Source organism: Schistocerca nitens, chromosome 3 (genome assembly GCF_023898315.1).
Source record: "Schistocerca nitens isolate TAMUIC-IGC-003100 chromosome 3, iqSchNite1.1, whole genome shotgun sequence".
In the NCBI taxonomy this organism is placed as follows: Eukaryota; Metazoa; Arthropoda; class Insecta; order Orthoptera; family Acrididae; genus Schistocerca; species Schistocerca nitens.
The window spans coordinates 952,014,642-952,029,494 of record NC_064616.1 but is presented as its reverse complement, the minus strand read 5'-3'; positions in this window follow the sequence as shown (position 1 = coordinate 952,029,494).

The window sequence follows — 14,853 nt, the reverse complement described above, 5'->3', positions numbered from 1 at the left end:
ACATCTTATTTTGCCATATGCTAGGTCTGTAGGCACCATAACAGATCAATGGAATAATTTCTTATTATCTCTTTTCACGCAGGTTTGCTGGTTACTAAATACCAAGAAGTAGTGAAGTACCCCCTTCCATTTATAAGGTAATGGCTACCTGTCTGTAAGTCTATTCTCAAGATGTTGTCATATATGTGACTTAAAGCCATACACATTGGGACAGACAGCTTCAATTCATCGTGTCTTCATGTAATGCGAGAGAACATGAACTAGTTGGCTGCCTGCTTTTGAACTCGATAAGTTGCCCACACACGCTGATACCCTAATAGTAAAACAGCTGTCCTAATCCTTGAGAGCCGTCTGTGGACAGGTATAGACAGGCTGAGCCAGTGCTTAGGAAAGCTAAACTAAGGCAAAGGATCGCAAGAGTTCACGATCATCAGCCTGGGCTGTGGGTGTTGCTCAGAAATCCCGTTATAAAATGGAGTAAGACTAAAGTTTTACGAATCTCTGGCAAAGTCCTCCAACACAGTACGGATAACCTCGTCAGTAAACGCAGAGTGACACCTGCCAGACGGAGTACTTCGGTCGGCTGCAACTTTACCATGGACAAGATGGCAGCAATCGGCCCAACTCAGCCGATACAGTGCTCTGGAGCCGTAAAGGTCAGCCACACGTCCTCAAACAACGCCATAGTAGGCTGTGTACTGTTTTGTGCCATTATAACCTACTATTGGCACCTCTGTAGCAGCTTCGTTCCATGGACAGCACCGATAGAAGGTGTGAGAGTAAAAGAGTAAGACATTTAATGTTAGTTGCCAGAAGAGCTAAAATTTCTAGTATATTTAATTAATGATTAACGTATACATATTTGAAATGTGCTATTTACATTGTCTCTTATATGTATGTGTATTGAAGGTCAATTTACAAATGTGATTGATAGCAACGGTGAAGTAAGTTCAGTATGGTAATGTGTTCTAATGTTTTATATTTGATGAGTATGCTCCCTTTATGTTTAGTACCTGTAAATTATGAGATCAACAGTGTTAGATTCGACACTTAATTGTTGATATGATGGAAGCCTTTACCTTAGTAAATGTATTAATGTAGAGTTCCACAGCATGTAGAATAAATTTGTGGCAACTAAGACTTATTCGAAGATATATTGGCAGAAGGACGTGAAGCAAGGAAACAGGTGCGTATCAACTCTTTGTGGTCTTGTGATTTCCTCATATCATTTGAGGCAAAGCCTCGTGTACTACAATAGCTTCAGTGGAACCACTATTTTCCACTCATTCTGGAAAGTACGTAGGTCTCCATGGAACTTAAGGAAATTGTCAGCACCGTACAGGTTTAATAAAATTACGTACAATCACGTGCTCTTTGGATTCGGACTTTCAATCATCATTATTTATCATAACCAGATATTTCCTTTCTCCTGCAGTTCAGTCTCACCTTCTCAATGAAAACACAGAAGCTGACTGGTCAGAGAGACTATTTTCCTATTCCCTACCCACTTCAAGTATGTATTGAATACCTAATAAATCTTATTAGTATAATTGGGGTAGTATATTTGTTCCCTTGTTTTTAGCAAAATCTGAACCTAAAATTCATACTTTTAAATTCTGTTGATCACCTCTGCTTTGTACACTCTCAAGCATGCAGCGGAGCTAATCTAGCCGCTATCGTATAGAGCCTACTATCACAAAGTAGTGGCGTTAAAGTAAGATATCAATAATAATGATATTTTTTTCATCGGTTTATTCCATTGACTCCCTCTGAAGAGTGGAAAACCAGTGCATCAAACAGCAGAAATCACTGATAATATGCGAGTGCCCGTTTTTCAGTCGGGACTTTTATCACTGAATTAATTTGCTGTATGTATGCCACCCTTAAAAGCGAGTTTCGCAGTGCCGTAAATTCAGAGCTGCCGCATAAACTAGCTGACTCGAATATTCGCACCGATGACAGACAACTGCAAAATGTCACTGTTGTACTACTGCACCTTGTCCCAGCTCTGCTTTTATGTCGGTCTTAGGCCTTCTTCTGTTGTCACTAGCAGCCACTAATTATTATTTAATTTTCGCGTGTTTTCAGTCTATAATTTTAACATTTTTTTTGTGCCTTCCCACTTTCATGTTTAATTTAGAACATACTGACCTCTTTCTGGAACTGCATAGTTGTACTACTGTTGAATTAATTATTTTTTCGGAACAAATATTATACGACAGTTATTATAAAAGAGGAACTGTCGGAATAAATATTTATCTATGCTTCAGAGTTGCGTTATCACAACAAAATGCTTAATCCAGCTTATCTCATCTACAATTTCAACTTTATTAATCATAAGAATATTTGCACAACTGCTGCAGCACTGTCCTATCCACATGCTGAACGAAGCGATAGCCCCAAGAATCGGCAAATACTGGTGTATAACTGTATATGACCAATTACATATTGTTTATGCTCACATATATGCATATTGCTTATACATGTTATATATGTTATTAGAGTGCAAGTGAGAGATCTGTAATGCGTGGTGCCAAATATCAGTTTACTCTGTGTATGTTAGTTGTAGAATTGGAAGTATCTATTTTTACTGAATGATAGGGCTTTATTCCCTAATGTACTTTTACCTCTGTTAAGGAACAGTGTGCAGCATTAGCTTGATGTACTCCGTGCCGTTTCGATGGCGTACCTGTGTGAGAGATCGGTATACTCAAACAATAAAGAATCTCAGCCAGCCTGATCTCAATCCTCCGTCACTAATGAAAGTTATTGTGTTCTTTGTATAATATACATACCTTTTAGCGTGTAGAATGCATGTAATACGTGTATTTTGTAACCTAAGAACGTTCTACTAATTTCATGTTCAAGTTAACGATGGTCTAACGGAAGACTTTTGTTTCTGCAGCAATGTGCTACCTTCTATGTCCTAGTGCCGAAGAAGTTAATACTATGTACGTAATTCTCAATTTTTCTCGTGATTGATTCTTGTGAGAATGTGTAACTAGAGGAGAACGTTTTGGCTATTGTGACAGCTGTAGTAGGGAACCTCCCTCGTTTTTATCAGTTAAGTCCTGAAAATGAGACTGAGCATTCCTAAATATATAAATGAGGTTAGTCTTATCCCTACTTGTCTCTTTAGTCTATTTGCCATTACTTAATAATGAATCACATAAAGTGCTGGGGATATGTCGCTATTCAGGTGACTTGGTATGCAACATTATGACAAAACAAGCCAGTTCCACTGTATCTCTTAATTTCTCATCATCGACTGGAAGTATTGAACTGTAATGCTGTATAGCGGTTACCTGTAGAAATATAATGTAAATAATTCTCAAATTACTGTTCTCATGAGAGTTCTACAAATTTAAGCTCATCCTCACGTACTTAACTGTGCCAGCCTGGGTGCTATTCTGTTCCTATCGTCAGCCTCTGTGTGCCGCCACTCAACAGCTATGGCTCATCGGAAAGAAGACACATAAATGTTCATTTTAATGTTGTCTTCATGATCTTCGAAAAATTTCCTGTAGCGAATTTTATCCTTATAAATTGTCCTTTTCCTTAGATGATGCCTCCCTTAGTTATAGCCCCCCCCCCCCCCCCAGTCAGAGCCAAATCACTATGTCACTTAGACTTTCATGATGGGGGAGGAGCGTACAACGTGTAATAACTATTAAGTATTGTAACAGCCTCGTTATTTTTGCTCTGTTCTCCAAGAGTGCGGCAGGGAAGCACAGCCTTCAGTGTCATACCAAGAGTGCTAACTACAGCTGCGCTCTACCAAAACTGCGTTTCGATAGTTTTGGTGCACTACAGAAATGATATATTAAATGGCAGGATTACCGGTGTTGGTAGAATTCGTAGGGGAAGAAATGAATGTTTAAGAAAGAAGATGGGAGCCGACAATATTCTTTGTCCTATTTTTGTTTGTTGGTTGGTTGTTTTGCATATAAGCAGAACCGCACAACACTCATTTTCAGTCTACTGTGTATCTCATGTTCTTACGGAATATAAACTGCTTTTTATAAGTAGTAAAAAGCAGTTGATTGAGTAACTTCTGCACTTTTATGTAACCAAAGCAATTACTTTTGATGCAAGTACAGTTTACATGCACAAACATGTTGTTGTTGTTGTCTTCAGTCCAGAGACTGGTTGGATGCAGCTCTCCATGCTACTCTATCCTGTCCAAGGTCCTTCATTTCCCAGTACCTACTGCAACCTAAATCCTTCTGTATCTGTTATCTGTTTAGTGTATTCATCTCTTGGTCTCCCTATACGGAATTTAACCTCCGCGCTGCCCTCCAATACTAAATTGGTGATCCCCTGATGCCTCAGAACATGTCCTGCCAATCGATCCCTTCTTCTAGTCAAGTTATGCCACAAATTTCTCTTTTCTCCAATAAACTATATATAATTAGTGTTGTTGTTTTGTACTCAATAGAATTTTCTTCAGCATAACCAAAGGCAAGAGTTTCCTGTGATCGTTGATAAATGTGAAAGCTGTTTATTAATCACAGAAACATGTTTTATATAAGTTATCTACATCTACATCTACATCTAAATGACTACTCTGTAATTCACATTTAAGTGCTTGGCAGAGGGTTCGTCGAACCACAATCATACTATCTCTCTACCATTCCACTCCCGAACAGCAAGCGGGAAAAACGAACAAATAAACCTTTCTGTTCGAGATCTGATTTCTCTTATTTTATTTTGATGATCATTCCTACCTATGTAGGTTGGGCTCAACAAAATATTTTCGCATTCGGAAGAGAAAGTTGGTGACTGAAATTTCGTAAGTAGATCTCGCCGCGACGAAAAACGTCTTTGCTTTAATGACTTCCATCCCAATTCGCGTATCATATCTGCCACACTCTCTCCCCTATTACGTGATAATACAAAACGAGCTGCCCTTTTTTGCACCCTTTCGATGTCCTCCGTCAATCCCACCTGGTAAGGATCCCACACCGCGCAGCAATATTCTAACAGAGGACGAACGAGTGTAGTGTAAGCTGTCTCTTTAGTGGACTTGTTGCATCTTCTAAGTGTCCTGCCTATGAAACGCAACCTTTGGCTCGCCTTGCCCACAATATTATCTATGTGGTCTTTCCAACTGAAGTTGTTCGTAATTTTAACACCCAGGTACTTAGTTGAATTGACAGCCTTGAGAATTGTACTATTTATCGAGTAATCGAATTCCAACAGATTTCTTTTGGACTCTCTGAAGCGATTTTTAATAGACTTTTGTCCTGCCGTTATTTTATTTTGCCATTTTTTAAGGAATTTACTTTCCCTTGCGCTATATGATGATTCTGTATTATTTTCCTGATTTTTACTACAACCTCCCTGTATTTCACATTACAAATCAACAATTTTCGAATAAAATCTCAATTAAACATTGACGATTTCATTTTTCTTATAAATGCTGTTTGTTGTTACGTAACAGATGGAAGGATAACTATGTAAAAGAAACGTTTCATAGGTTACCTGGCCCTATGTATATCTTCTCTCTTTTTCTAGACAGTTGACCACTTCCGGTTTGTAGGCGAATCTGGTAAGATACTTGTCATATACATATAGAAAACGTTCGTTATGAGGTAATGCCTGATAGGTATGCAACACATCTATCATACAGGTATCGTGGATACGACCTTAAATGACCAAAGCTACCAGGAAAACGACTGTAGTCTATGCTTGCTCATAGTACTCTACCAAAGCCTACGGTAGTTTTACAGCTATAGTGCTGGCGCTTTGGTATCAGCGCTGATGTGGCATTCCCAGGAAACCAATGAGCTTTTACCAATAGGATCAGAAGAGTTTTACCTAAAGCGAACCTGAGAACTATGCCGACTGCGCCAGTTCTCTCAGGATTGCCACTTGAGTTGCTCACTATGCAGTCTACATTAAGGTAAGTCACCTTCTTTACGGGTTTGGAGGGCATTTTGTTACAAATGTTACTGAACGGTATAAATGTATGAGATGAAGTGTTTAGTAGGCTCCAGTGTGCAGGGCTCGAATTGAGGTGTTTCCCGCCTTATTCCAACTTCATGTGGAATACTTAAAGTCAAAACTTAAACTGAGATATTTCAGAGTGTCGTTGATAATATCAACCTCTTCATTACCTTGTATAACTGTAAGTTCAACAATTGTCAGAACTATTTCACTAAAGTCATATTTCAATGTTGTAGAACCTAGCACGATTCTAGAACTTCCCAAAGCTACTCACATGCTCGTTTCACATCAGATCTCCTGACAGTCAATATCGCGAAACGTTCCGGGGGATTAAAACTGTTTGCCGGACCGAGACTCCAACTCGGGACCTTTGCTGGAGAGATTCTGTGAAGTTTGGAAAGTAGGAGACGAGGTACTGGCGGAAGTAAATCTGTGAGAACGGGGCGTGAGTTGTGCTTGGGTAGCTCAGATGGTAGAGCACTTGCCCGCGAATGGCAAAAGTCCCGAGTTCGAGTCTCGGTCCAGCACACAGTTTTAGTCAGCGCACACTCCGCTGTTGAGTGAAAATCTCATTCTGGACTAAGTATCGTGCCTATTAGAAGGAATTCTTTTACAAGCTGCCTTGTTGTAGGAATGATACAGGCATTCATCAGAAAATGATTTAGAAATCTTGCTGGAGCATGTATGCTTGAAAATAGAAGCTGATAACGAGCATGTTCCACATATCACTCACATCGTCGGATTCCCCATCGGTTAGCATTTAGAAATCGACTTGAAATGTTAGATGTATTGTGTAAAACGTGAAACGCTTGCAACTGTAAAAATGCAATGCCAGCCTGAACGTTAGTACACTTTCAGTTTATAGGAAGGATGATTATATTTAACGTTTCGCCTACATCGAAACAAGATTTTTTGTCACATCAAGACACGTCTGCAGCGAAATTTGATGTCAGCTAAAAAATAATAGTTACCCATAAAACGAGTGTGTGGCCACTGTAGTACAGATGGTTAAGACTATTGTTATGAATCTACTACTACCACCACTACTACTACTACTACAGGTAGGTGGTAAGATATTGCACTCTGTAGTTTGACTGTACCGCTACTACCTTACGAATTTCGCCATGGGAGCTATGGAATGCATACACTACTATAACAACCGCTAGTAGCCCACTAACTGAGGCACATTTACCACACATATTTGACAGCTACTGTAGAGTGTTTTTCCACACAATCACCCCTATAATTGACTGAGATATAAGACTATCTTTTGCTATAGTGGTTTGAGAATCACTCGCATTGATGTCTTAGCCATTAAATTCGACTGTTCTACAAGCATGATGAACGCCATTGGATGTCAGATGTACACTTGTAATTTAAGTGTGTTGTGTGTAGAAGTATGGAGGAAACCGCTACAGAACTGATTCGTCTACACCCACAATGCGCTACCAACCGTAAGCTGCATGTGGAATTTTGTGTAAATCATAACAGCAGACCTCTCTGTCAAGGTCATCCACAACCTTGTCCAACCAAATACTTCAAACGCATGAGTGCTGAGAGGTGAACTACACCTACATTCATCATAAATGGTTTAGAAATGCTGTGGAAACGTGCAATGCACATGCCTTACAACAAACGCACTGCTTGTCCTCAAAACAGGTGTCGGTGGAGCAAGAGCTGAATTGTGCTCCGTTGGTTTGAGGGTGTACTTAGTTAACTGTGATAATATGCTAATAAATGCAGTCAAGACACTTCTACATCCTGATACGTTAACAGTGTGCTATTTGTTTTAGCTTGTTAAAGTTATGTATAGGTGAATTGCTGGGAATATCCTTCTACGAAAAGCTGTACCAGCTGATAAAGACGAAAATGTTACGTAGTTCAGAGATTTAGTAACGCTAAACGTGTGAAACTGTGTAAAATACATGAAACGGCTGCGATTATGATCATGAAAACCTTTCGCAGATGGAGTGTGATCGTTCTTTGCCTTCGTAAACTAGAGGAGAAGAGGATGGAACACTGATTTATAGGAATGTTTTTCGGAAAATGCTATGTACTGTAGAAGAAAATGGTATCAAGACGCCAGAGCAGTCAAATCTTGAGGATTTCGTGGATTCCATGACAACAGATACCGAACGAAATCAGAGACGTCTTGCTAGGATCATAACAATTACTTGTCACCTAGACGAAAGCGTAATGGTATGGACCACGCATTAAGCAAAAATCGCTTGTTTAAGTTAAAATTTCATGGTTTTCGATATTATACTCGTTGATTTCAGCGTAAAATTGACGTTCAAAATCAATCATTTACTGTCCTTCGCTTGTATACATTTAGGAATCTTATGGAGACGTCTGATGTCAAGCGCGCAGAATAAAACACATATAGTAAAAAAGGAATCCTCACATAAAAATGACAGGCAGATGGAAAGATTTATATTTGTTGTAATGATTCTCAGAAAAATGCCAAGTACTTTGAAGGAAAAATGGTACAGAGGATGCTACTAAGATCCAGACCATGTCACACACGTCACAGCACATCTCTCTTATTTTACATGAGTTATAGCTGCTTTACTCGGTATCCCTCGTATGAGTCATCAGATCTAATATATCTAGTGATTCGGTATATATTTGCAGTTTCATTTTTGCAATATATAACTGCAGTTAACAAAAAAAATGCTGCTCATCACGTCTTTAATGCAAAACCCAGTGCCAGCAGAAAGCGTGGCCATTCAATATAACTGCTCCCAGTTAGTCTAGAACGATATTCGTTTAAACGATATCTATCAGGTGGGACAGTGAAACGTGCAGCGTCTCTATAACTCCGGCAGCGACTCTCGTGTTGCCCTGTCCTCCAGTAACTGCTAAAGCCATGCAGCAGCACTACGTGGTCACTGCTAGAGTACTGATCATGCTTCCTATTTTATTGTCCTTGTTAAAACGTATCTATAAAACGATCATAACACTACACCCATTTGACGCCGCTGTATCGAACTGACACATCAAATTCAGTTTTAAACTTAATTATGTTTGTAACGGATAAAGAACAGACGGATCATGGTTTTGCTAGGTGTCGTATGAAACGCGTGATTAGGAGTATTTCTTTAGGCCTACTCCCTCTTCTCATTACAAAAACGAAATTACAAGCACTTGCAAAGCATCGGAGAAAAAGCGCCTGACGAGTCCTGGAAGGGATAGACAGTATGCTCCACACAAAAACTCAAGACAGGGATGTATTCACATGTCACCGGCAAACGCAGACACACTCAGGAATTTAGTCAACTCCGAAAAATGCTGGAACTGGTGCCAGACATCGACCGACTCAATGGCAGTCATTCTATCCCTCACTACCAGCTCGTCCGAAACAATCATCCCTTACCCAACAAACTGAGCAGAGCGAACCACTTTGCATCGTATCTATCTGACATCTTCTCAATCTTCGAATACCCGTGGTGTAGTGGTTATGACACTAACCTATTGCGTGGAGGGTCGCGAGTTCAAAACTTAACTGGACTGTACAACTTTAATTTCTATATTCAGTTCGAGTACATTCTAGAAGTATCCACAAATGGCAAGAATCATTGTACGGGGAATGTTCTGTAGCTGTATATATACCGTATGCGTTCTGGCCGGAGGCAGTTCGCTCCGCGCTCTTATATGTGCAAATGCTGAATAAACCTTCGTTAAGAGACGTTAGTGTTCGTTATTCATCTAATTACACCTCCTTTTATGTGACAATATCACTGTCCATGCCTGGGTCCCTGTTTCCACTACTTGGACCACATACGACAAACAGTATTAAACATCCCAATCTCAGAACACGACATAAGAGAAACACTTCACAGAAAACGCAGAACATCCCCTGGTCACGACCTCATTACCTATCAACACTTCAAAGAAAGCCCTGTCCCCTTTCTAGTCACCCTTGCAACTACTTATACCATTGCCCTCTCCACAGGTTTCTATCATGAATTGCGGAAATGCTCCTAAATCTTGCATTTCCTCAAACCGCACAAACCCCCTACCGATATCTCCTCCTATCACCCCATCTGTCTCACTGCAGTGTATAGCAAGGACTTCGAATCCATTCTCTCCAGAGGCACCCATCAGCACCTGCTTGAACACCATTTTCTTAACATTAGCAAGTGTGGCTCCCGTCCCACATTCTACTCCGATGACCAGGACCTGCAACTCATCCATATGCTGTCCCACTAGTTCAAAACCTATAAATCCGCTGTTTTGGTTTCCCTCGACCTAGAGTAAGCCTATGATCGCTTGTGGCACTCCGGTCTCCTTTTCAAACTCATGACTTACGCACCTCCAGTTAATTATGTCCACCTTATTGCATCCTTTCTCTATAATAGCTCTTCCTTCGTTACCAGTAATAACCCCAATTCCTGCGCAATATATCTAACTGCAGGCGTGTCCCAAGCCTCCGTCCTCTCATCTCTCCTTTATCTCCTCTACATTGCTGGAATGCCTAAACCACCTCCACCAAACCATGGCCTTCAGTATGAGATGGTATCGCTTTCCAAGCCCTCTATTAAACCTCCGGAAATCTCAATGGTCCCTCCAAATCCACTTCAATCAATTTGCTTCCAGGTGCAACAAATCTCTGGTCAAGATCAACCCTTCCACAATACAGGTAATAACAATAGTCAATTCACACAAAACAGGTCATAAAAAGTGCATTTTAGGGGTCTAAAACAGATTCTTTCAGAACGTCATTTGTTCTGTGTATTCTTAAAATAGGACATAAAAGTGTTGTGTATGAAAGCTAAACGTAATGTAAAATACGCACTGCTGATATATGAGAGCATTATCCTTCATTAAAAATAAGAAAATTATACTACTTTAATGTTGAAACAGATCCCAGAACTTTTTACTTTTTCCAAGCCAAAAATATAGCCACAAGTAGGTATAGATGTAATATGTAATTTAATTAAAGTCAGATAGTGCAGTGGTTTCAAACAATCAAACCATAATTCGCTTCACAGTAAAAAACTAAAGCTTTTGTAGGTTTCCCAGAGAAAAATAATTATTATGGAACTTCTCTGTCAGTATTAACTTATATGACAAAAAGAACGTTCGCCGTCAATGAATGTGACCGGTGCGTACTTCACTTTCGGCACATGACGGGCGGGAATACCGCAATCACGAGAGCTGGATTTCCTACAAGTATGTATACTACTGCTCGCAACTCCTGCAGAGTAGTGTTCGTCTGCAAAACCTCCAGAATTTTGCCCGTAGTTTTTCTCCCACTTTACCTGACTCATCGATAGTTTTCTTTTTAACTTCCTCCAGAAACGAAATGATCTTGTAGAAACGTCTCGCTGGGCCTTAAAATTAGGAAATGACTCATGCCATAAATGTATAGTCGGCTCTGCTATTAGCCATATCTCATTGGATCGAGGGATCATTCAGTAACGGTTTAGTATATGTTAAAGAGATGGCATCCTACGATAGATTTTCAGTTACCTTCTGGACTGCTGGGAGATACCTACCGTGGTATTCTGTTGCTGCTAACCATGTGCCCTAACGGGTAACGACAGGTGAAGGAGGCAAAGGGACATGTACTATGCATATGTCCCTAACGGTGCCTTAACAAAAACATTCTTTAACTTGGAGATGAACTCACTTACATTAAGAAATTGTAGCCTTACTTGCTCTGCTGAACGGTTGAGACTATGTGCTGCACAAGCAACCTACTATCGATATAAACACATCAAGGTGATAGCAGCGTCACCTGTCCAGGAATGACTGCTGGTCAGACAAACGCAGAGTTCATCTAGTATCAGTGAGCACGCTGTCCGTGTGTAGAAGGGGGATGGCGCGCGATCTGCCTGAGATTGACCGGGGGAAGATTGTGATGGCCCGGAGGCTCGACACGAGCTTTTCGGAAACTACACGACTTGTCGGCTGTTCGAGGAGTGCTGTGGTGAGTGTCTCCGAAAAGTGGCGAAACGAAGGTGAAACCACGTTCAGACGTCGTGGGGTGGAGCGGCCACCCCTCACTAAAGATGTCGGACGTCGTAGGCTGGGCAGACTGGTGAAAGAGAACAGGCGGCCAACTGTGGCGGGAATAACATCAGAATTTAATGTGGGCAGAGTACAAGTGTGTCTGAACATACGGTGCACTGAACACTCCAAACGATGGGCCTTCGCTACCGATGACCCATGGATGTGCCAATGTTAACACTACGAGATCAGTAACTACGACTGAGATGAGCACGTGACCATCGGCACTGATCAATATCTTTTCCGAGTCTGTGGAAGGTGTCAATGTAAGCTGAATCCAAATAAGTTTTACTCAACGTTGATTCTGCAGGAACAGACTGATGGTAGTACTTCTCAAGAAGGTCTTTCTGAAGTAAACGATGTATTTCTCGAAAATGGATCTTTACTGCCACAACACTATGACACAAGCCAATGCAGACTTGGTTCTCTTTGCTGTCTTTATCAGATGTCTTTTCCAGAACGTTTGCTTAAATTTTGAATTCCGTTCAGCATTTGCCTTATGTAATGCTTCATGAACACCTACAAGTAAGTGGGAGTTTTCATCACTTGAAAACCAATAGAAGAAAGAAACACGATGCAGTATAGAAGTTACTATAAAAGCGCTTGGTATTGTTAAGAGACACCGGTAATTCATTCTAGCAAAATAAAAATCATAAAACATATTCAATACAGCCTAACAACTTTAATTCTCCAAATATCGGGTTACCGAATAGATGTTTGTTACATTTCAACACTAAAAAATTTAAAATTTGTGCGTTAGTTCAATAACATTTCAGTTGTGTCTTGCAGATATGGCATTTCCTTACTTTTCCTTTATACCAAAATTGTACTCAGCAACCTAAAAACTATAACAAAAGTTAATAGCTAAGTGCCTGTGTCTCTTAGAATAATTTTGAACAATATTTATAAAATAATCTGCTTCAAAATGCTCTGGTGTCGAAAGAAGCGAAACGAAATTCGCAATTCCGAAGTAGCAGAAAAAGCTAAGAAGCTTAAAAAATAACAGCTAGCCTATTTGTTGCATACTTAACTGAAGATAATTTCTCCATCTGTCGTATGGCGGGGAAACTCTGGCAGCCAGTCATAGGACTACACTTTGAAATAGATTTTTTCGGCCTTTTTTTTTTAACTAGAATAGGTTTTGAACAATGAGAGTGTTGCACTTCATGCGTGCGTAGGTACTCTACGTATTAGTTTAGATTGGCGGGTGGATAACAGATATTGGACAATGACCTCGATTTCCTAAAATGAACGTCCATGTATAACCAAGCAGAGACGTAAGTTTCTTTTATTATACTGGCAAGACAGCTTTAACTCTCCCCGTGTCTATGCGTGTTTCATCAAATGCCTAGGAATATCTTCCTTTGTGGAAACAGGCAGATGGCCAGCATGCTATGAGCTACAGATTCCTTTTTTTTAATCATCGCTTTCAGTCCTCCCTTCTTCGATTCTTGTGACCAGCTTTAATCGGTTGATAGTACATCAATTATTTGTTTAAAGAAACAAGTGCCTCTTAGGATTTTAAAGCTGAAATATGAAAAAAGAGGGTTATCATCAAAATAAGTAGTTTTAGATGCTATAAAATTAACGGCTTCGACATTGATTACTCATTAAACGAATAAGTAAAAGTTTATTTCAAACTAGGAACTCAGGAAAAGAATAGTTTAACGTAAAAGTCCATGGTCTAACTATAGGACTCAGTACCCATACCTTCCGTCTGCAAGGCTACTACCTGACCATTTGTGACCGTTCTACAGAGTCAACTAACACATTAAAATATATTGTACCAAACACCGACCAGCAACTAATGTGGCCACTTCACCTATTAACTATCCATCAGAAGGCCCACAATAGACTAAAACTACTGGCTGACTGTACTTGGTGGTTCTGGGTCTCCAGTGTCCTCCACATCTAAAAGCTTGGACTGATCTGTCTTTTGCTATGCAAAAGAAACATGGATATCTGTCCCACCTAATAATGGAATGGTGCACTCCGACAGGCCGAAACCTACTTTTGAAATTTTTCACGCAGAAAGGATACACAGAATAAAATGCACTGCCCAAATTTTAACTGCTGAGGTACAATGTAAATGTTATTTTTTTTTAAAGTATTAAAGTTAGTCAGTTTTGTCACACGAAAAACCGCTTATAACAGCAGTTTGTACAGCCCTTCCTACCTAGCGCTTGAGTCAGCAAATAAGCAGACGCAACCGTGGCAAGAGGATGTCGCTCCGCGTCGCAAATTTGAAGCACGTAAAACACATCGAAAATATCTGAAATTATAAATTTTTGTAATAAGTTGCAGTTTGTATCGACAGATAAACTGTTGCATACGTAATTGTTACACATGTGACTACCATACAAATATTGTGCTACACCTCAAAATCACATGACTTACAAGCACAAGCGGAACACGGTCAGTGAAGCTGTGAGAAATGCAAAACTCAGGAGTGCCCATACATTAACCGACAACAGAAACACACCAGCTGTCCTATGGAAAAAAGACGTGGTCTTGACTTCAGTAAGGTAAAAGTTGCAGCTGATACCATTTTCCCAGCCGATGATCTGAGCCGATACAAGACATCACCTACAACGACAGTTGTACAATAGACGAAACAGAGACTAACTGATTGCTTCATGGGGATAAACGGCTGTAGCTACGAAAAGTTCTATCTTAAGCATATTACTTGCAACACTGTCCAAAAAGCACTCATGCGTATCGGATCAGCATCTATTGGACACGGTGGCATCAGAGTCCCAATGATGAAGCTTACTATTAACCTACTACTGCCTACTGTAACAGAATCTCCAACCACTCTATAAACACAAGTGCTTTCCCTGTGGGATGGAAACAGAGACTAATTAAGCCATAACCTAAAAAGAACGCTGT